The sequence below is a fragment of the Camelus dromedarius genome, chromosome 3 (assembly GCF_036321535.1).
Source record: "Camelus dromedarius isolate mCamDro1 chromosome 3, mCamDro1.pat, whole genome shotgun sequence".
Taxonomy (NCBI): Eukaryota; Metazoa; Chordata; class Mammalia; order Artiodactyla; family Camelidae; genus Camelus; species Camelus dromedarius.
In genome coordinates, this window is record NC_087438.1 from 82,809,764 (window position 1) to 82,833,748 (window position 23,985).

Sequence of the window (23,985 nt, forward strand, 5' to 3'; positions counted from 1 at the left end):
AAAACTCCCATCTCTTCTTTTTGTAAGGCAAGATATTCGCAAACAAAACATTTCCTATATAAACATACTTGACAACTGGCAACTTCCATTTCCTCTATTCTGAAGGCAAGGTAATCACAGACGGAAGTTTTAAAGAACTTTTGTACACCTTCATTTGAGGTATAAGGATTGCCTTGAGTGCAAGGGACTGATAGCAGATATTAGATCAGCAGAGTAAAGGGAGAGAGAAATGAGTGCCAAAAAAGACCTGGATTTTTTTATTCTTTGAAATTTAAAAAAAATTCCTGACAACTCTGAATCATTCTCTGATCACTTATTTTCCTGTCTAGTTCTTTCCTTGTCACATTAATTATCTTTGCTGCTGCATGTGTCCCTTACCTTTTTAATGTGATGTGATGTCTTAATATTTAACGTTGAGATGTGCTTTTGGAGAGATGGTTCCAAGCTTCAGCTATAAAATCATCATTCATTGTATAGGGAATCATGTGGTTGAACCCCAAGATATCAAATAGAAAATAGACTTATGATTTGAAAAAAAAAAAACCAGCCTTAGCCAGTGACTTTCATAGAGAACAATGGTGAAAGATTTTTAAAAAAATCTTTATAGAAAAAGGATAGAGAAGTGAAGTACCAGTGAAATGCTCATAAAATGCAAATCTAGGACTTCTAAAACATATTAAAATGTTTGTTCATTTTTTGTAGACCTTGTATGCTTCTGTCTCCTGAGCCAGCAACTGAACCTAAGTTCTGAATGTATTGGAAGGTATTGATCACTATCAAGTTTATTGTTTTATTTTTATAGTAATAGTCATATCAGTTATTGCTATCCCACTAAGGAAGTCTAACTATTTCATAGAAATAAAACACCACATAATAAGATATTAAATCATATGAAGCAAAACTGACTTTTGACTATATCATCACCCTAAGGGCAGTGGATGGTAATTTCTCCTTCTGATTCTATAGGTAGCTAATTTATTATTTTCTCATGTACTTTTATAGGGCCCTCAACCCTTTCAGAGGCCCACCAGTTATTAGTCAGATCATTAAAAATGTAAAAGCTGTTTGATACTCTTGTGTCATCTGCTTAAGTAATTACACAGAAATAAATCACATTTTTCTATCACTTTGCTTAGTAACTTCTGAATTTGTAGCCCCTAATACATTGCAATATGTAGGTTTCTCTTCAGCTAAACCTCCACCATTGTTCCTTCAGACTTCAGCATTCATGTTAGTGACTCACGATCACTCTGATCTCATCAATCTTTTATGTCTTCTTCTCTAATGATCTTGATCTATTCTTTATTCCGCATAGTGAACTTGTCTATAGCTCAGATTTGACTTAACCAAAGATCTGGAACACTGACACTACATCTCTGACCACTCTTATCTTCTCCTACTTCTGTTTTCTTCCTCCTCTTCTTCACATGCATTATGGCATCATTCCCCTCACCTCTCGGAATGTTACCAAGACATTTCCTTCTGTTATTATTTTTTTCTCTTTGTAAATTCTGAATTTAGTGGTCAGATACTTCATAGATGTGCTTGTTAACCATAAAATCACAAATAAATAGTTCCAGTTTAAACTTCTCTCCTGAGCTACAAACACATATTTCCAACATGTTTCCTGGATTTCTCAAATAGGCTTTCAAATCAGAGATCTTACATACATACCTCTTCTCTACCTTGCATTCTTGACTATACATTGTCCTTCAGAATAGAATCATTGCCATCTCCATTTCTCTCATACTTTCTAATTATTTTTTTCTATCACCCAGACTTGTTAATTCTACTTTCTCTGAATGAATCAAGCTTATAGCCTTTTTTCCCTCCTACTGTTAAGTATCTCATAATCTCTCATATGGAAAGTTGCAACAACTTTCCAGAATAGTCTCTTTGTTTCTCTTTTTTCCATACTCCAATACATAATCCCATTCCAATTTTATTCTTTTCCTGTTTAAAATCCTTTATTAGTTCCATATTGATATATATAGAATATTGTCTAAACTTTGTGATATTAAAATCCATTGACTATTAAATCCTATTCTATTTTTCCAGCTGTATGTCTCATTTTTACTACACTCAAAATCTATACTCTAGCCAACCCTAAATACTTTCCACCTCATATAGATATTCTGTGTTTTTTGTTGTCCAATTTTTGATGAATCTTTTTTCTTATTCTGGAATGTCCTTCTCCCATCGTCACCACTTACAAAATATCTGACTTATCCATCAAACTCCATCTTATATTCTACCTCTTTATAAAGTGTTACTCAGTGCTTCTAGGAGAAATAAAATCTCCATTCTTTTCCTTGGAATATTCTTTCTTACCCTTTTTTGAAAATACATATCACATTTTACTGTACTTTCCTTGGGTCCCAGATTTAATTCAATCGAACAGGTATTTGTTGAGCATGTGCTGTATGTCAGGCACTGTGTTGAGGATTTTGAATGTATCAGTGAACAAAACAAAAATTCCTGCCCTTCTGGGAGGGAAGACAGATAATAAGAAATAATACACCATAACTAAGTTAGTTATGTGGTATGTTAGGAGATGATAAGCTATGAGAAAGATAAAAAAATGAAAGCAGGAGTCTGGGCTGGTGCTGGGGCACAGATTAAATGAGAAACAGAATGAATAAGATAGACCTCATTGAGGAGATAATTTGAGCAAAAATCATGAACACAGTGAGTATAAGCCACATGACAATCTGGAGGATGAATTTTTAAGGAAAGGACACAGCTAGTCCAAGACCCTAGTTTTGAGTGTGCCTGGCTTATAACAAAGGGGAGAAAACTAGGAGATGAAGTCAGCGAGACAGCAGAGGCTGTAACATGTAAGGCCCTATAGGCCCTCAGGGACAGTGGCTTTTGCTTTGAGGAAAAAAAGGCAACCATTGGAGGATTTGGAGCAGAGGAGTGACATATTATATGACTTACATTTTACAAGGATCATTCTGATGGCTGTGTTGAGAATAGAAAGTAGGAGAGCAAAGGAAAAACAGAAATCCATGCTAGGAATGATACAAAATGGAAGTAGGGTGGTAGCAATGAATGAGTTCAGAAATGGTCAGGTTCTAATTATATTCTGAGGGTAGAGCCAATAGGACTACCATGTATTTGGGATATTGGGTGTGAAAGAAAGGAAGAAATCAACTATGAGTCCAAGAATTTTGACCTGACCAACCAAAGGTATGGAAGAGTCCTCACTTGAGAAAGCTGCACATAGAGCAAGTATGGAGGGTAAGATTAATGGTTCAACTTTGGATATAGTAATTTTGAGATATCTGATAGACAACCAAGTGAAGCTGTTGAGAGGATTATTGAATATCTGAGACTGGAATTCAGGAGAGAGACCTGAGCTGAGCTAGAGATACATATATCTCACATAACAGTGTAGAGCCATGAAACTCAGTGAAATCACCAAGAGACCTTGTGCCTCTTCTACTGTAAGAGATCTGTGAGAAGAAAGGGAATTATCACAGGAAATGGGGAAGAAGTGATCAGTGATGCTGGAGGAAAACCAATGGAGGATGGCATCTTGGATGCCAAGTGAAACAAGTACATTGAGGGAGTGGAAGTAATTCACTCCATCAAGTGTGGCTGAGAGGTGACATGAGATGAAGACTAAGTGCTAGATTTACTAATATGGATGTCACAGGGAGAATAATGTAGACGTGGCAGTAAGAACCAGGAGAATCTCCAAGTCCAGTACTGTAAAGACTGGGGGAAACAAACAAACAAACAAACAAAAAAAAAAAAAAAAAAAGAAAGAAAAAAGAAAAAAAAAATCCAACACTTGAAATGCTTACAAGGTTACAAGGGAAGGAGTATCCTAAGGGGATAATCAGTCTTTTGTTAGAGTTGGAAAATGAAGTAAATGTTCAGAAATACTAAGATGGCAGATTTTGTTGATGAATGGTGAATTTCAGAGGACACAGTGGAAGAGTTTGTGAAGATTGGGTGGAGGTGGGGGAAGGAATTAAGAGATGTGATTTGTGGAGATTAGAGTTCAGGTAATGGATGATATCCTGGGATTCTGGCTTCTTATGGTAACATTATAAAGAATAAAGGGAATAGTGAGATTAGTCTTGCTGGAATTAATAAAGATTGTGGAAAGGATGTGAGTTTGGGGGACAGGAAGTGTTTAGATTTTGGGGTACTTTCTTGGACCCACTGATGAAGGGTCAAGATGATATACATATTTTTTCTGCTTAAATTTTTTTAAATTGAAGTACAGTCAGTTATAATATATCAATTTCTGGTGTACAGCACAGTGTCACAGTAATGCATATACATACATTAATTCATTTTAATATTTTTTCATTAGAGTTTATTACAAGATATTTATTACAAGTTCCCTTTGCTATACAGAAGAAACTTTTTTTAAAAAAATCTATTTTTATAGGTAGTGGCCAACATTTGTAAATCTCAAACTCCCAAATTTATCCCTTCCTACCCCCTTTCCCTGGTAGCCACAAGATTGTTTACTATGCAAGTCTGTTTCTATTTTGTAGGTGAGTTCATACTGTCCTTTTTAAATTTAATTTTATTTTTTTAGATTCCACATATGAGTTTTATCATATGGTATTTTTCTTTCTCTTTCTGGTTTACTTCACTTAGAATAACAATTTCTAGGTCCATCCATCTTGCTGCAAATGGCATTATTTTATTCTTTTTATGGCTGAGTAGTATTCCATTGTATAAATATACCACCAATATAAATATACCACAATTGCTTTATGCAGTCATCTGTTGATGGACACTTAGGTTACTTCCATGTCTTGGCTATATTGTATATAGTGCTGCTATGAACTTTGGGGTGCATACATCTTCTTTTTTTTTTCATGTTAAAAAAATAAATTTAATGCAGGTGGCTTGTCTCATAAAGAATTTCACAGGCACTCAAGACACCGAGCAGCTTTGTGTCCGCACAACCATGACCCCTCCAGCCACCCCAGCCCCTGTGGACACGTGTCTACCTCATGGGGGGGCGCCTGGGAGGATCTGAATAACATGAATTAATTAACACAAAATAAAGCTTTTAGGAAACAGCATGATTTAGTGCAAAAGATTTTCTGCAGCGCCAAGAAGTGGGTCTACTCTGGTTGGCTCCTGGCAACTCAGACAGACCCACCCCCAGGCCGCCTCCTCCAAGCAGTCCCCTGGACCTCAAGTGTACCATCGTCGGACACAAGCTGGCTACAAATTAAAGAGCATGGTTTATAGCCAAGTATTTTTTTGCGTTCTCTCTCTGATTTAGGTTTCCTTCCAGCTGTCCCAACAGCTCCCCTAGCCATGGGGCTGCCTGGCCAGGACAGGTTGAAGGGACACCTGCCCATGCCCAGGGCATGTGGGGACACAACTTGGGGTGAAGCAGTATCAGCCTGTCACCCCAGTATGGAGCCCTATGTCCCATACATTCCTCTGCTGTCCCAGCACAATCATTCAGAGTGTCTCTCACCTGCTAGCGAGGCCCGAGGCAGCCTGTCCTCCTCTGACAGAGAAGGACAGGGTGAGCGGTCTGGGGGAGATGCTGGCCCCCTGGTGTGTTCTTCTCTCTACAACTGTAAGTCCCCCAGGCCAGGGTTGCTTCCTGGCCCACATCATTTCTGCTTTTCACTCCCTGCTGCTCTAATAGCTTGAGGCAGGAACAGAGGGGCAGTGGAGCCCCTCCCTCAGAGGTGCGGCCCTGGAGCACCCCTGACTCCAAGAGGGGCTTCTCTGCACTTGAGCCTCTTCTTACTCTGCTCCCGACACACACGACTCAGTCCTGGATATTCCCTCACGGGAAGGGACTGAAAGTCGCCCCAAAGCCAGAAGGAAACTGAGGTGCCTCCCCAGAAACCCACACGTGAAGAGATGACAGCATCCGGCTGACATTCTCAACAGACCTGCCCAGGAGGAAGACAGGTGTGCCTTGGACCCTCCCCTGGGCTGGCCCCTGATCTAGGAACCTGCCAAGCAGACCGAGGTGACACTGAAGCCCAGCGTGGGACTCAGGACCCCAATGCCTCGCAGACAGATGGAGGAGGGTCTGCGGCTTCAGCCCGGACTCGGGTGGCCCAGGGAGAAGTGAACAGCTTTGTGGCAATGCGGTGCATCAGCTGTGGACATTCCCTAAGACTGGGGCAGGAACTGGGGATGCACCCGAGTGGGCTGTGTGTCCAGAACCGCCCTCCAGACTTGCACCTGGGCAGCACCCCTCCTAGGGGCCTCCCACACCACTGGTGATGCCAGTGTCCTAGAGAGGGGTCAGGGACACAGGCCCTTGAAGTGCATACTGGACCCATGGGCCTCACCACACAGCATATCTTGGAAAAGTGCGGGCTAGAACCATAAGCAGGTGACCAGGGGATACTGGACCTAAAACACACACACACAGAATGCAGGTGCTTTGACACAATAATCCACTCCAGGGCCAGGACCAGCGTCCTCACATGTCCACCAAGGCCATGAGCCCAGCCCTGCCACCAGCAGCATGGTCACCTGGATGCAGTAGATGAGTAGCTCATTCAGGAGGCGGAAGCCCACACGCTGGAGGCCGAGCAGCAGCAGCAGCAGAACGGACAGTTGGAGCTACAAGGGCAGCAGGACGGGCACACCCAGGTGCTGCAGACGGAAAAGTGCCGGTAGCGCGCCCCACAGCACAGCCGTGAAGAGGCTGCCGCTGAAGTACAGCAGGAAGCGGGTGAAGCCGTAGGGCCAGCGCGCCCGGACGTCGTGCACGTGCACGTGCACGTACACGTACACGTACAGGTGCCCGGCAAGTGGGAGGCGCGTGCAGGCCTGCAGGCTGCGTGCGACAGGTGGTGTGTGGGCTGTGGTGGAAAGAGCGCACCCGCCCGGGGACGCGCATGACGGGCGTGACAGGCACCGGCGCTAGTTTGCGGAGGTGGCGGCGTCCAGGCGGCCGTCAGCATAGGCGTCGTGGGCGCCTGGGCCTGGGAGGCTGAGGCTGAGGCCTGGAGGAGGTGTGGGCTGGGTGCCCTTTCCGCGCCGGCGTCCCTAGCGGCGCGGCCGCCGTCCCTCAGGGCTGCGGGAGCAGGGCAACCTTATGGCGCCGACGACGGCTGGGCCCGGACCCTCACACGTCTTCGCCTGAGGCCGCGCCATGGGGCCGGGGGCTCCCGCGCATGGCCAATCTTTTCTAATTAGAGTTCCTTCCGGATATATACCCAGAAGTAGGATCGCTGAATCATGTGGTAAGTCTGTTTTTAGTTTTTTGAGGGCCCTCCATACTGTTTTCCATAATGGCTGCCCCAAACTACATTCCCAGCAAAAGTTAGGAGGGTTCCCTTTTCTCCACAGCCTCTCCAGCATTTATCATTCATGGACTTTTGAATGATGGCCATTCTGACTGGTGTGAGGTGATACTCATAGTTTTGATTTGTGTTTTTCTGATAATTAGCGATATTGAGCATTTTTTCATGTGCCTGTTGGCCATTTGTATGTTTTCACTGGAGAATTGCTTGTTTAGGTCGTCTGCCCATTTTTGGATTGGGTTGTTTGATTTTTTTTGTCATTAAATTGTATGAGCTGTTTATATATTCTGGAGATTAAGACTTTGTCAGTCGCATCATTTGCACATATTTTCTCCCATTCTGTAGGTGGTTGTTTGTATTTAAAGCCATCTTGAGATGCAGTCTTAGTCTCATAACATAGACTTCCTCTTGACCTCTGGTAAAGTGGGTAGGAGATCTAGAGGAGACATAATAAATTCCAGTCATTTAGTTGGGGAACAAATTTATACCCAATATGGAGGCTCTACCTTAACCCCTTTGATGAGATTAATAACTGAAGAAGGTGAGTATCACTCTGCCCTGCCCTCTCTTAATTCCAGATGACAGCTGTAAAAGGCCCAGGGGTGCCGTGGTCCAAATAAACAGAGACCATCTATGCTGGCTTTAGTCAACTGAGTAGATGACCTGAGAGCCCATAGCTGCTTACGTGGGGCCTTAGGTGCCCCTTTGGAGAGGACATATGCTGAGGAAAGATGGATCCAGGCACAATAAGCCAGGTCAATAACAATGTACTAGGAGGAGTGCAGGCTATAAACAAACATTGAAGGTACCATGTTCCAGGTGTGAGAGCTGCGGTACCTGTCAGAAACTGCAGAACACCAGTGCCACCTGGAGGGGACAGAACAGAGTACCTGGCAGACACCAGAAATATTAGTAGGGGCTCAGCATGGAGGTGAAGATCATGCTTCAGCAATCAGAAATAATTAGTTATTATTGTTAATACGAACTTCATTTATTACCAGTAGATGAATGAAACTTGGATAAATTTGTGTTACATAGTAATGAAAGCAAATTGTTCTGCTCTGCTGGCCCATGAGCTCAGAGGGACAAAGCAATGCTTCTGTTCCCCACTGCATGCAGTTTAATGAATTTGTTGAATTGGTTACATAAAATAATTAGAAATACCTTCTTATACCTCGACCTGATGTGGCAGAGGCTTTGTCAGTGTGTAGAAGTCTCCCGTAACAATTTTGAGCCAGAGGGAGGAAGAAAAGAACCCGTTACATTCATGGGACAAGTAGCCTCACTAACTGATTCAGTTATTTTTTCTAGCAAAAACAATTCTGATCATAGAAGACATTTCAAATAAAAAGTAACAGAATATGATCTGACCCTGTTTCACATCTTAAACAGTATTTTCTAGTATAACGTGAGAAAGTTGTGAACATGAGGTTAATGATGAGTAAAGTTTTGCCTTAAATTTCTGTATACCAGAGAGAAAATGGTGAATTTCCTTAAGAATTCCTTGCTAACAGACCACATACATGAGATAAGAGGGCCTAAAAGCGTAGAATAAATGAATAAGGAAACCAAATAAATATGGATGAGAAGCAAAACAAATGCATAAGGGTATGTCACTTAAGATTAGAAATTTGAGAAAGTGAAGAGAGAGAGAATCTAAAGGTAGTAACGAAGAATGGTGCTTTCCCCAACGGCCTCTTTTGACCACTCCGTCTATCCCCTTTTTATTTTCTGGTGACTCAGACTGTAGCCTTGACCTGTTGGTTTGTTTACTTGTTTGTGGTCTGTCTCCTTCACTTAAGTGGAATACTTCATAAAGGCAGAAGCCATGCTGTGCTTTCCTTATCATTATGTCCTTACAACCAAGCACAGTACTGAGCGCATAGTCGGTACGGATGTTGATTGAATAAGTGAATGAATGAACAAATGAATGAAAAGGTAGAAAGAATGTGTGATAAATTCATGATTTTCCAAAGATTGTGTTATGAATTGAGGATTTTCCATTTGAGAGTGGATCAGTGGCAAAGATAATTCCCTGAAATTATTTATTCAAATACAGTATGCCTTTCTGTCCCTGGAAGAAACACCAATACTTGGCATAACCTAGCAATTTCTGAGAGGTCATTAGTGAGAAAATTGCATTTATTTGTAACAGTCTGGATATGGGAGGTGATCTAAGATCCTGCTGGGTATATCAGAGAGATTACCTTGAGTTAGATAAACAACACTAATGTCTGAGTCCTGGTGACATAAAAGATTTTGTCATAGAGATAGTAATATAGAAAACAAATTATATTTAAAGACAAATAATTGGCAAACTCTACTAGTCTAAATTTCCCCAGAGCAATCCTGTAAAGTCATAATTTCTAGATAAGTGAGTTGGCAAAATTTGCTCTTTGGGATCTGCTCTTGCTCCCACATGGTCCGATTGTTCATACTGTGGGATTGCATGTTTCATGAGTTGATGTCATACCCACTCACCCTGAACACTCTCGTTATTAATTGAGAGAGCCTGTGCGTTGGCCACCATCTGGGGGAGGTGGACACTGTGTGGGCAGTGAGGTGTCAGATCAAGTCTTTTTCCTCTTTTCCGTTGCTACTATCTTTAGCAGTTTAAGCAGCTGAGGATGCACATGGCTTAGCCATGAGCCTCCGCATGTTGTATGTATCTCTTCACACTGTGACATCTCTGCTTCCTTTCGAGTTGCATTTTTGTTCATCTATTCAAGAAAAGCAAATATCCTCATCTCTGTATTTGAGTAGTCTGAAAACTCAGCTAGGGTGACCATGAGTTGTTGCCTGCTGGTTTAGAACTTATGGCACATTTGTTAATAGCCCCTCCTTTTGATTTCAAGAGTGTCCTGTGATGGATTATAAACTAGCCCTGATAGGGAGCTGTTCCTCAGGAGACTGTTCTGGTTCCCAAAATCTAGAAAAGAATTGCCAGTTAGTACTAAATCATAGTGGACCCTGGCAAAGTGCATGCAAAGTATCCAGAAATAACAGTGCAGGTTACCAGCACTCATTTTTGATAAAGCATTTTAAAGCAGGTTTCTAAATCTTCATGATTTACAGGTTTGTCCTAGGTCTCAGCACAGGGGGACGCCAGGACTACGTGTCAGCTGGCTTTATGTATGACTAGTAGGCTTCGTGACAATCTTAGGGCTAATTCTTCACAGTCCCTGTCCTATGTATATCTCTCTGATAAAGCAAAATGTAAATGAAATGTCCAAGTCACCCCATAAATAGAGGAATAAGGTAGTTTATAAAATTTTAAATCAGATTTCTACTAGCAAAATAAACCCTATAGTATCTTACATTTCATCGTTATTATACTATCAACCTTCATCCCCCTTGAACAAAAGCAGATGAAAGCTGTGCTGATCAGTGAGGAGGGCTGTTCTGTGCACTGCATATGACGTGTGTGTGTGTGTGTGTGTTTATCTGCAGGCATTTTCCTCAGAGACGCTGCGTACTTGTTCTAGGCTACAACCTTCATCTTCCTTTAGTTTCTTCAGATTGGGGAGAACAATTCTGCAGAAGGGTGGTTACCTTATCCTTTTTCCTGTTAACATCATGTTATGCACAGCAAAAATATGTCTTTAACTTTCTTTACCATTACTCTGTTAAAGGTCAGTTCATTTCTGTTTGCCTCATGAAAATAACTTGTACAGGCACCTGGCTTTCTAAGGATTCACATTTTTGACTAAAGGCACATGTTTCCTGTGCATATTTTCACACCATAAATTAAGCAGATTTTACCTTTCATCACAATTTTCTTCCTCCCTTGATGAGTAAGTAGGGCATTGGCGGAAATAATTTCAGGAATCCTTTCTTTTTTTTCTTGTTCTTAGCTAGAGCAAATATAGATAGTAAGCTTCAAAGGAACAGGAAACATGCCCATTTTATTCAGCGTTTATACTTAACACCCATCACAATGGCTTGCACACGCTAGGTGCCCAATTAATGTTTATTCAGTGAATGAATTATTTGGTTGGGTCTAATAATCATAGATTTAAGCCACAGTCATATTCCACACTCCCAGCCTTTGATACTTTCACAACTTCTGTTTTCTAAATAAGAATGATCTTTTCCTTAAACCATTTCACCAGATTTACTTTCTATTCCACTCAGGGTAAGGAAAATCAAGATCACATATGGATAAGGATGTGGAATGGTTTGCTAGCTCATTTGTTAAGCTAATGTGATTCACATTCTCGACTCAGCAAATTGTTACATTCCATGAACATTCACAGTCATTCAACAGTGAAATTTACCTTCAGGTTCATAAAGCCTATAATGTAGTTATTTACTATGAACACTGGTAGTGCTTTATTAATGGTTCTTTGGCAGGGGTGAGAGGGATGGTAACAGAAAACAACTAATGGTAATGTTACAGGATAAAACTTAACTTTACCTGTGGCACCAGGATACAATGGGAGCTACACACAAAGAGATCTGTTACCACGTCCAGGCTTGTACTGCTTGCTGCACAACAGGCCAGTAAATCAAGAGATGAGTTGCTGGGGCAAGGAATATCAACTTTATTTGGAAAGCCAGAAGACTGAGGAGGTGGTGGACTAATGTCGCAAAGAACTGTCTTGCCTGAGTTAGAATTCAGGCTCCTTTTATGCTAAAAGGGGAGGGAATAAAGTCAAACATTTCCTGTTCCAGTCAGCCTCCAGAAGGGCTGTGTTAATTTCTCCCTTTCTGTAGTCATTCACAGATGGGCCTGCTCAGGATGTTTCCTGTGAGCTAATCAAAGGTATTTTAGCTTAACATTCATTACCTGGGAAACAGGGTTCCCAGAGATGAGTCATTATGCATAATTTAAGCTTATAGGCAATCTCCCTTTAGTGATTAACTGATAGCAAAAACAATAGAAACAAAAAAAATTAAAGAAACAGATCCAATATAGAGTCAGATTTGTTATTCCCTACTACAGGTCCTATACTGAAATGAAAAATTGGGCAGATTTATCTTTGGACTCTTGGACCTCTCTCAGGGACCATGACCCAGGCCAATTGCATAAAAGGATCCAGGGAAGAAAAAAGAAGGGATTTGTGAACTCTTGCCTTGATTCCCACTTCTCTCTGAGAAAGAGTTGAGGGTGGTGCTACCTCGACAGGACAGCTCAGAAAACATAAACTAAATTTCCTGGTCTGGATGAGAGGCTGTTGCTGTCACCTGGTGGTCGCAGGGCAAAGAAAGGAACAGAGGACTGTTTGAAATGTAACCCTCTTCCAGTGGCAGCTGTGCAGATAACATGTTCTTCCCATGCACCAAGGGTAGACCTCACAGGAAAGACACAGTTGGTGAAGCCATTTATAGTTCTGCCCAAGAGAACCTCCTAGAGGGTTTGGGTTTTCCAAGAGGGAGTTTTGGGTGGCGTGGATTACCTGGATTCCTGGGAATCTAAGAGGAAAGGACTCCCCAAAATATGTGTATTTGTCACACTGCAGGAATTGAGACCAGAGGAATGAAGCAGGGGGTAAGAGGGATATTCCTCTGGAAAGTTCTTAAAGGTTCTGATGAGATAGGCCAGCATCTGTACATCTGTCACTGAGAGGGCCCATTGCCAGATGATCCCTGTGCTTTCTGTCTGTGACTGGTCTTGACCCCAAGCCCTCTCTCCCACCTGGATCCAACCGTGGGGATATCAGAAACTGCAGTTGGCAGACGAGACATGGCAGGGGAATAGAGAAAGAAAGATAATGTCTCCCCTTAGCTTCTCTTCCTTTCCACTTGCAAGTTGCCAACCTTCAGTAATAGCCTGAGAGGAAAGTTGAGTTTAGATGATTCTCTAGCCCTGGATAATTTAGAGAACTGAGGCAGTTTTGGGGCTTTAAAGTGACTGAAGGGCATTTTATGCTTTAAATGAGAACAAAATCTTAGGGGGTTTACAAGAGAAAAAATTTCATCCAAGAGCAAGGGAAAAATTTTTCTTTCACTCAATAAATTTTCAAGGGATAATGGTAGACAAAGTTGCATTTTGATTACATCCTGCAAGGCAGGGTAGGTCAGTTTTTCTGCTAAACTATTTTAAGTGAAAAAGGAGAATTTATTAAAAATGGTTTCTTATTGTAACTCAGCATCAGGCAACAGAGCTACATCTCATACAGGGAGATTACTGAGAATTGTAAAGCTATTATAACCTAGTTTACTCTCTCTCAAATCATCTGTTTCTCTTTGCATCTCATCTTTTCTCTCTTCTCTCTGTAGACCAACTTTTTCTGCTTTTCCACGTGACAGCTGCAGGCAATTGTAAAGGTCTTTTCAGTTCAGGCACCAAAGAGATTAACTGGTATTTCTTGGTTTGATTCCAAATTTCTGGTAGGTAGAGAATTCCCAGGGCTTATCTTGACTTTTAACTACTCCTGTGGGCACAAGGGTGTGTGATTCCAACATGACTTCAGGGACCTACAATTGTAGGAGAGCAACAGCCCTCTGAAAATAGGGACGTTTGTTGGCCAGGAATTCCATCTTTGTTTACTGCAAATACATGCCATAGAGAGGCCACAGAAAGAATGCTGGGACCTGAGGTATTGGCAGTTTATCTAGGGTGTTAAGAGTATTGGGTTTTGCAGTTTGAAATCATCTCAGAAAATTTTACAGTTATATGTATGTGTTTTATAGTATACTCTGTTAGTTAAACATCTTCATAAAACTTCCTGGGAAGGGTACTTGTTCTATATTTCAGATATGTCTGGGATTTCTGGGAAAGGGGAACACACCAACTAGTAATTCTCTGAGAAAATTCACACAGATTTGCATGGATTGATACATAAACTTGATCAATTTGATCATGATGCTTCATTTTCTTAATATAGTCTTATTTTCTTACCTGTAAATATTTTGAGCTGAGGAGACAGATTTGGGAGTTTGGGAGGGCCGATATGGTTAGAGTTTTCAGGGAAGAGTACTGTACTCAAGAGGAGAGAGCCAAAGGGAGGGAGGGAGGGAGAGGAGAAGAGAGAGAGAGAGAGAGAGGTATCTAGACATCTTTGAGAATCTGGGATCTTCAGCTGACTTCTCAAGGCTGGGAAAGGAACCACCAAAAAGAAGCAGTCAAAACAATCCCCTCAGCACAGAGAGGGCCAGAAATTGTTGGAATTCCCATCAGCCACATTGGGGTGGGGGTGGGGTGAGATGAGTTACTCAGAAGGGTATTTGTTGCTTCATTAGTGAAGCAAAATTAACTCTAGACTAAAGGCTGCTTTGGTCCCTCCTAACAAAGTTTTAAAGAAATCCTTATGAAGATCAAACATTTTAAAGCAATTTAATTGCATCCCAGAATGGAGATCAGGAAATCTTTTTAAAATTGCTGGCACCTGACAACTCCAACTTGCCACTCAGTTTGGTAATTGCATACCACTTATTTCTGAAGTATTCAGAAGGGGGACTATTCTCCCCCTTTCCCTAATGTTCTTTTGGCTAATCAAATAATTAAATGCCATAAGGCAGATTAACAAGAGAAAATCAAATTTATCATGTGTGTATGGGAATTCACATAAACATGAAGAATTCCAAAGGCAGTAAATCAAGATAGAGTATATAGTATATGGTATATAGGTCAGTCTGTACTGAGGAGAAGTAGTTTGAAGTTTGGGACTTCAAAGGGAGGTAAGGTAATTCACAGGAAGAAGACAAGAGTTAATGTTGGTAAATAAATATTTGCTGGGCCTTCTAGAGACAACAGAACGAACACAGAGAGGACTTTCTTCAAAGAGGCCTTGCTAGGCTCCTCCTGTCTACCACACCAAGTCTGTACTTTACTATAGTTATCCATCGGGATACCTTGTTCCTGAAACAGGCCTTCCACCTTGCATGCTTTTAGGCAGTTAGGGGAAAGTTCAAAGGTTCTTCCTGTGTCTTTTGGACCTTGTTGGGTTTTGCTCAGAATGATCCACGTGCTGGACTGGCATATTTTGGGGTAGCCTGCTCTCTCTGAATCCCATCAATTGCATCCTGGCCTGTATTATTTTAAGATCGTAAAATTCCTGTTACTATCCAGTATGTCAGTACAGCATCTCCTATAATTACCCCTGTATTAGAGAGAATAGCTACCAATAAGCTTCTGACTGTTTCTGGTGCTTCTTTCACCAACATATTCCTTATGGCTTCAGTAAACAGCGTTGCCCTTTAAGCCCATCCATGGAGCACAGTTGGCCAGCGAGTAGTTTTTTTTCTCTTATATTAGAATGTCCTGCCTGGCATATTACCTCTTCTGATCATTTTGTGCCCCTTTCCAGTATCATGGCATTTCATGTTCTCTTAGTGTGGGCCATTGCTTTTTCTAGGCAACCAAGAGCCATCTTAGCAGTGTGTTAACACCACATCCCAGGGTTCTTGCCAGATTATTAACTCCTGTGTCACAGGAGAGTGTCCCTGCATTGATATAGTCTCCCTTACCCAACTTGATGCTCCACACGCACTGATCCAGCACCCTCAGGATCCAGCCCCTTACATACCCTGCTGGCTACTGCTGAATCACATTCACCAGGTCCTGGAGCTCCTTCTGCATCCCTTTTCTCCCTTAGCAATCCTAGAACCTGCTTGGCTGGGTTATGCTGTGATTTGATCTCACTTACTAGTTTTGTAGCGTGGAGTGGCAGTGGAGTAGAATCTGAGCAGTGTGTGTGTTCTCTTTCAGGGTTCTGCATCGTCTAAAAGCAAGGGTAGAACACTAAGCTTTGAGAAGAGTAAGCCACTTCTACAGGGCTAGATGGTTCTGAGGGGTCAGGATTCTCAAGTGTTTCAACCCAGGTGTCCCCATGCCAAAACTCATGGTCTCTCCTTGAGTGGCTTACCTTCTGGGGTTGAGAATTCAGTTTCTCTTCTCTGGACCTCTGCTTTCCTTATAGTTCAGTGTTGAACCTGATCTTAAGCTTTTTCTACCCTCTGGCTGCAATAGATAAGAATCTCTTTACATCCTTCCAAGGAGGCCCTTTGACTTTTGTACTTAGTTTTAAATTTGAGATTAATCCTCATCAGATTATCCTTGAATTTCTAAAGTGCATCAGTAGAAGCCAGCAAGGGTTGTAGATTCTAACCTGTCCCAAATTGAGGCAAGAGGGCTGAGCATTGATTGGTAGCTGGAGGCTACTTCTTCCTTGAGGAGAAGTCTTTGTTGCCAGTCACCCCTCTGCACTGAAGTTAAGGTCTGCAGAGCGACTCAGCTGTGAGCCATCTGTGGCTAGCATGCCCACCAGCTGAGAATAAAGCAGCGAGGTCTCAGTTTGGGTCTTGAGAGAGAGATCAGGGCAACGCATCACAGGAATTGCTCAAAACTTGTACATACTAATGCAGTTTATGGGCTGTTTCACCCCATGTACTTCTATTCTGAAAAAAAGAACAAACCTAACATGGAGTTATTTAATAATATGCCATGGAAGAACCTTAAAAAGCACATTAAATTCAATATATTCGATTTTCAGATCAAGAATCAGAGGTGCAGGTAATTCATGTTCTTTGCTTGGGGGCACAGAAGAGCTGATGCCAGGTCTAGAGTTCAGGTCCTGCCTGGGCCTTCACCCCAGTGTTCTTTCACACTTAGAATCTGTCAAGTTTAGAGAACTGTAACATTGTAAGTTGTTTTCCATAGTTGAAAGGTTTAGAATCTGGTTCCTACTGCAGTGTGCTATGAATGACAGCCCCGTGATTGCTATGTGCCTCAAAAGGCAATTTCTTCTTTTTCCCTTATTTTCTAGAGGCATTGTTGCATTTTGTAGAATCAGGATAGTTAAGTAGATGAAGGTTTTAAGTTCCAGGAGGAAATTGGTGGTCATATATCATTTATTGTACTTTTGTTTCCTTGAAAATTGTGTTGGATCAAGTTTCTTTTTTCCCGAGTTTAACAATAATCACCTGGGTAAAAGTGAGGGCTTAACAGAAATGGCTCAAACTCTGTTCTTTGGAAATGGATTCTTTGTTGGACTATCTCAAGTTTGGGCACTAAGCATGCTCCTACCGTAAGTCTACCCTAGTTTCAACTAACAGGCTATTTTGAGTCTGTCTGTTCTCAACAACAGGGAGTTTTTCCAGGAACTGGGAAAGGCTTCTGGTCTTTGGCCTCCCTGCTTGTTATTCCTCTTATTAGTTTGGTCTTTCCCAAAACAAAGAATTCTCTCTGAAATGCATTGTCTACATCCGGGCTGAAGTGTTTCCAGAAATAAATTGTTTTCAATTTGATAATTAAGTTCCATAGTCTTTTACTGAGCATTTATAATATGCTAAGTATTGGACTACGTGTAGGGATACAAAAATGTTCAAGATAGGATATCTGCCCTTAAGGAACTTGGTCTAATTGTGGTAAGATAAAGACCTAGAGAAATAGTTTCACTATTAAGTAATGTGTTTTACAAAGATGTGCACAGGGCTGCAGGTTCACAGGGGAATTTAAAGAATAACTTGGATGTAATGGAGGTGTTAGAAAGCTGTGGTATTATTTTTGAAGGCTGCAGTTAGCACACTTACGGAGCAGTCAACTAGTTCTCCTAATTAACACGCTAAGCAGGAATGATTTATAATGCTCACCAGCAAACAGTGTGGACGATGAAGGAAAGGGATACAGAAAGTGGGTTTCTCTGCAGTGCTGTGGGGATCAGGGAGCCAAGGGCTGAGTAGAGCAGACACAAGGCAGAGATAAGCTTTCCATGGTGAGGAGAAACAAATTGAGTGAATAAATAACACCTGCTTTGGATGGCGACCCACTGGAGCTGTGGGAATCGTCTAACAGTGAGGAGAGGAGCCCGCAAAAGAAGGATAAACAGGCCAGCCCTGTTTAGTTTAATTGGACATGTTCCTGAAATGTATGTTACGTAATATTACCTAAATCACCTTCGGATTTGGAATGAATGCTAATGTTAAAGTTATTGCTATTGTGTGTTCACTATGCATTTCTATAGAGACTGCTTTTAATTAGGATTGTATTTCAGTTTGCCCATCAAATAGTCATGTAAAATATCTTGCTTTTATAGTATTTACATTTATGTTTGAATTAGTATCAAATGTCAACTCCACTTCCCATGGAAATCCTCAAATGGAACATTTTGTATTTTAAAATAAAATAGTTCTTTAGAATGCATTATCTGTAGCCAGCTATATACAGAGTTATGTTTGCTTTTGTTAGAGCGGCAATTTACCGCAAATTATTATTTTTTTTTAGAGGAAATGTAGGGTGAGGAGAAAAGGATGAGGGAGAGGTAGGAGATGTTTCTGTCTTACTGTGTACCTGCTCCTTGCTTTTCAGACTCATCTTTGTGATTTGCTTCCGTTTCGCCATTTTTTTTTGAAAAATTCTAAAGAACACATGCGTACCTTTCTTCTAGATTTCCAAATTGTTCGCATTTTGGACTTTCACTTTACACACCTACAGCTTGTCCTCTTCTCTCTCTGTCATTTTCTTACGTAGGTTTTTTTTAGAGAATTCAATGTTATCCATTACTGTCATGATTTTTTTCTGTGACTATGTAAGTGAATTAAAGAACCATAATACTCTAATTATTTCAAAAGATTTATATCATATTATGCATTAACATCTTAAAAGATCAGGAAAGAATTGGTTAAAATAAATCTGGTATGTTCTAAGAGCCAAAAGAGCGTAAGATACCATGGAGTACTGGGATTACATAGGACCTTGGAAGTCACTTTATTCTTCTCATGCATGTGCACCCAGATACAGTACCACTTTGAAGGTACAAAACTAATATGTCTCTCTCTAAGTCTGCAGCTTAATCTGAAGCTACCATAAGTAGGAAATGTCTTTGAGATCATATTTATCTTCTAAAATACATCTAAAGTTTTCTTTCTTCTCCATAATACACCAACTTTTGGTGATTAATATTTAAAATATATTAAATATAAAACTGAACTCATGTATCAGTGAATGAGTGTTCCTCACAGCAGAGTCTGTAGCAGGGGAAGACTGGGAACAACTTGGATGCCATTCAGTAGAGGACAGGTTACATGAACTGTAGCCTTACCAGGAATATTATGTAGCCTCCCACAAATAAGGGGAAAATTTATGTAGAATGATCTTCAGGAGGTATTGTGTAAAAACGACAAGGTTTGGAACAGTCTTTATAACATGACTCTTATTTGTGCAAATAAATGTTATTCATTCATGAAATTCATACAACAAATGTGTGTTGTGTACCTGCTATGCATAGGATTATTCTAGGTGCTTGGGGTGTAGCAGTGAATGAAACAAAGTATTCTTATGGAATTTATATTCTAGTTGAAGCAGATAATAAAAATAAATAATCACATCCTGTAGTGATAGATTGTATTAAGGCCAATAAAGCAGGTTAAGTATGATAAAGAGAAACAGGGAGTATGGCTGCTCTTCCCCACGGGAGTCAGGGATAATGGGACATTTGAGAGCAGAGGCTTGAAGATGGGTAGGAACAGACTGGAGGGGTTAAGGATAAAAATGCTATCTCTAGTTTTTATCATTTTGACTTTTGAGTCATGTAAATATTTTACTTAAAATAAAAGTAAATTACAATAGTTAAACTCTAAGTTAAATAGAATCATGTATAAATGAGCCTAATATGTTAGGAAATTGATAACAACCATGCAAAGTGAAAATTCAAGAAACTTTAAACAACCTTTTGTAGAATGCTCTCACAGGGCAGAATGGCAATAAAATCTTAAATTTCACTTAGGTTTGTTGTAGGTATTGCTACTGGTGTGGCAATTCCAAAGCTATTTTATGTATATCGGAAGATGAAGTGAGTGAGTTAATAAATGAATTCTTTAGGGAATCAGGGTTTTCACTGTGAAAGAAGGCAGACTACGATATTATGGATTATGAGACAGGCCTTGTGTTAGAGCATGGGGGTACAGGTACACAGTTTTTGTGAGCCTTGAAGCTTATACAATTGTGGAGAATCCCTCTAAGAAAAATTAGAAATATAAAATTATGTATAGAACATTAGAAGGAGCTTATTAGCTTCACAGTAAATCTTTATCTGATCTGGTGGTTTTGACTTTGACTTGAAAGCATAGTGTATTTTCTTGCTCTATAAACTGGAAAGGTCTAGAAATAAGAATACCCTTACAGGAGTGAACACACCTAGTGCCCAGAATTTATTTTCTAAATAAATTCTGCAACAGAAAGGAAGGAGGGTCCCTAGAGAAATGGCTGACTTGGGTCTGGGCAGGAAATTATAAGGAGATCCTGTCACATCTTATGCCAGATGCAAGAAACTGCTCAAGAACTCATGGAGTCACATCAAGATGATGATGACACAAGAGGGTACATCCGTAAGCTTTTTGTCCAACTTTGCAATTTATGTTCACATGTTTACGTGCTAATAGAAAGCCACTTTTCCCCAAGCCTTGTTCAGTTCAACATTCTGTGTAGGAGGGCCTGATGGCCAATTGGACTTGGGAGCTGAGTTTGATCAAATTGGGGGGAACTCAGGAATTCTTATATGATAAAGAGCCCAGAGCCATTGCACAGGGATGGGTTGCATGTACCTCACTGCAAAACTCGCCCTGATTTTCAGAGCATCCATAAATGGGTGAAACTGTTTCTTTGTATTTTGATTGGCTGTTTGTTACTTACTGCCTACCCAAGGTGGAGGGGAGGAGAAACAAGGTTTACTCTTCTCAAACGATTATGTTTTCTCCTTCTCTTCTGCTTCTGTCAGTAATTAATGTTTATTGGTTTCCCTTGCATAAAATTAAAATGGCTCTCTGACAGATAATATCTTAAAATTATTCTTTGACATTTCTTAAATTTGTTTTGAATTCATGAATCCTATTACGTCTGAAAACCAGTTGTACCAGGGAAATAGGTTCTTTTTTATTTTTTTAATTAAAGATGCTACAAAGAACAATAATCACCTTCTTTCCTATAAGGACATTTTTTGAGAGTTAATGACTAGCTGGGTTAATGACCTTAAAATTTTGGGACCATCAGTTTTCCCATGTACTGATTAATCCTTCCAAAATGCCCAAGACTGCAATAATTAGCATTTAAATAAAAGCAGAAATAGTGGGACCCAATGGGATATTGGCGAGTTGTCAGAGACAGTATTTAGAGTGAAAATTATGAGAAAATACTGAATATATGTGATGAATTGGTTGGCCTATAAAAAGAATTGAAAGCAAGTAATTACTGGAGTAAAAGGAAAAGGGGAACAGAAAATAGCAGCGGGTGCCCAAAGAAATAATGACTGGGTAGTTCAGTACCATTCAGAGTGGGCAAAAAAAAAAAAAAAAAAAAAGCTCACTTACAAGCTCACTTAAAATGATAGTGGCAAATAGTAGTCTAAATATAATCCTGGTGGAAATTTCAGCCAGGTTTGAATCCTACAAAGCTTTTGCATACCATGTGTAATTGAAAAGTCAGCCTTCAAAATACAAATGTTACCTCTAATAAAAGACACCTATAAATTGGGAAGTAATAAAGGATGAGATTCTGAGGAATGTGGCTACTGTGAAGCATGTTGGTTATTAGAGCCTCACTTTGATTTGCATCATGAGAAATTAACATGAACTTTTTTGTTTGTTTGTGTGACAGACCGAAAGGAAAATAGGTACATATACTATGGAAACTCAGATAAATGAGATGAAATGCAGAATAATCCCACGTTCACCAAATTTAACCGATTATATCGCATGGAAATGAAAATCTGTGTCTGCTGCTGCTTCGCAGGAAGGCATACCTCATAATGTAGAATGAAATTGCGTTAGAATGGATCAGCACTTCGGGAAATTTGGAAAAAAAAGTTCTTTATCTGGTTTCACATAGGCTAGGCCTGTCATTAAGAATATGGAAATAATCTGTAGAGTTTGTAGAAATTGTGATATTTTTAAGAAGACTGTTGGAAAGCTGATGAGGCACCTATTTGGAGTTGAAGCAAATTGGACCTAAAATATGAAGAAAGCCAAAAGGGCAATTACGTGTCTAGACTGAATATTGTGACACAATTGCACTGAGTCACTCTTAGCACTTAAACAAATGATTACCAGCAGAGGACGATGCATTTGAAATTCACTCCATGTTACTCTGGAAAAAAAGTTCTGAGGCATACCATAAATCTTGTGCGTGTGCTTCACATAAGCATGGGTTCTTTTGTTTTTATTTTTTGGCATCACCTTAGTCATTCTTAAGTTACAAATTTATAGAATCAGAGTTGGAAGGACATCTAGAGATGTCAACGAAATTACTTCTCTGCATGAATTTACCTACCTTTTGTGTAAACATTTCCTGGAACAAAACATTTTACAACTCCCCCAACGAGACTGAAATCATTCCAATGTTTACAGGCTCTCACAGTTCTGGGTTCTCCATATGAGCGTGGTATTTACTCATTCCTCTGTTCCCCACCCTCTCGTCTTCTGCTCCATCCGGCTTCTTAGTTTTCAGATACTATTTTTCTTTATTCAAGTAAATATATTTTCCTTCTTTCTGCAACTCTATTGCAGGTTTCTGTCTTATGTCCCACTGCTGTATTTCTTTTTCTTGTATTTCTCCTCAGCATCCCCAGGTTTTTTATATCTTCTTCTAAATCCTCAATAAGTTTATTTTCATTTGGATTGAGACCAAGTGAACCAAAATGCTATAAATCAAGCTGGGAGGAAAAATGAGGGATTGGAAAGTGTGAATATCCAAAGGGGTATTTTCACCAATTGCTGGATTTAAAGACATTCTTGCAGGCTTAGGAGAACCTCAGTGGGGCTGACTGCCAACCTCTCTTCTTAGGTTTACTTACCCAGGCGTAATTGTTAGGGATGTTTGCTGGCCAATACTATTAGCATACATAAAGCTCTCTGTTGGAAAGTTTACAGAATCAATTAGAGTTCAGAATATTTTTTTTTAAAGTGTGGTTGAGGGACTCATTTAATGAATTGCCTTGTAGGGACTGCCTGTGAAATATTAGCAGGTGGCACAGTAATGCCATGGGAAATTGTGCACTTAAAGAGGCATTTATTTAGGTATGTATTTTCCATCTAGCCGATTACCCCATCAGTTTAGAGGTTGCACCATTTCCCAGATTCTAATTCTATAAGTCCCACAATATTTTCTAAAGAATAATCTTTACTTTTTATTTACAGCCACTCTCTGCATTGATTTACTAATAAATCCAGTGATTCTTCTTATTAACTAGTATATATAAAATAGATAAACAACAAGTTTCTTCTGTATAGCACAGGGAACTATAGTATCTTGTAGTAACCTATAATGAAAAAGAATATGAAAACAAATATATATATGTATATGTATGACTGAAACATTATGCTGTACACTAGAAATTATCACATTGTAAACTATGTCAATTTAAAAAATCCAGTGATTCTTCTTTTGTGAGCTAAATTCTTGATTCATTTATATTGATAATGCTCAAAGAGTCCTGTTGAGTTTTCACCATCAAGGCGATTCCTTGATTTGCTTAGCATTAGTGGGTATTTGTGTGCTATGTCAGGAGCGCAGTTATACCAAAAGCCTCAGCTCTTGATAACCGTTAAGATTATATTCTAAAAATTCATACATATTCATAAGTTTTTGGATGAAAATAAAAGCAGTATTTTTAATTTATAATATTTTTTATTAATAGAATTTCTGTAGCCTGTTTATGTTTATAGGGATTTGCTGTCTGCAGGATGTACATGGTAAAGTATCGATGTCTGTCGATGTTGAATTTTATTGTAGAAGTAAGGCAGAGGTACAGATGGCAGTTTTGGAGGACTCAGCAGTGGGAGCACT

General features: G+C 40.1%; 1 long non-coding RNA gene across 1 annotated transcript in view; it reads left to right on the plus strand.

The window, feature by feature from the left end:
- LOC116152258 (uncharacterized) overlaps positions 1 to 1,006 on the plus strand; it is a 37,845-nt gene extending 36,839 nt beyond the window's left edge. Inside the window, exon 5 of the long non-coding RNA XR_010380498.1 lies at positions 703 to 1,006. This is a non-coding gene — a long non-coding RNA (uncharacterized LOC116152258). The remainder of the gene's footprint in view (positions 1 to 702) is intronic.
- Positions 1,007 to 23,985: the final 22,979 nt, after the last annotated feature.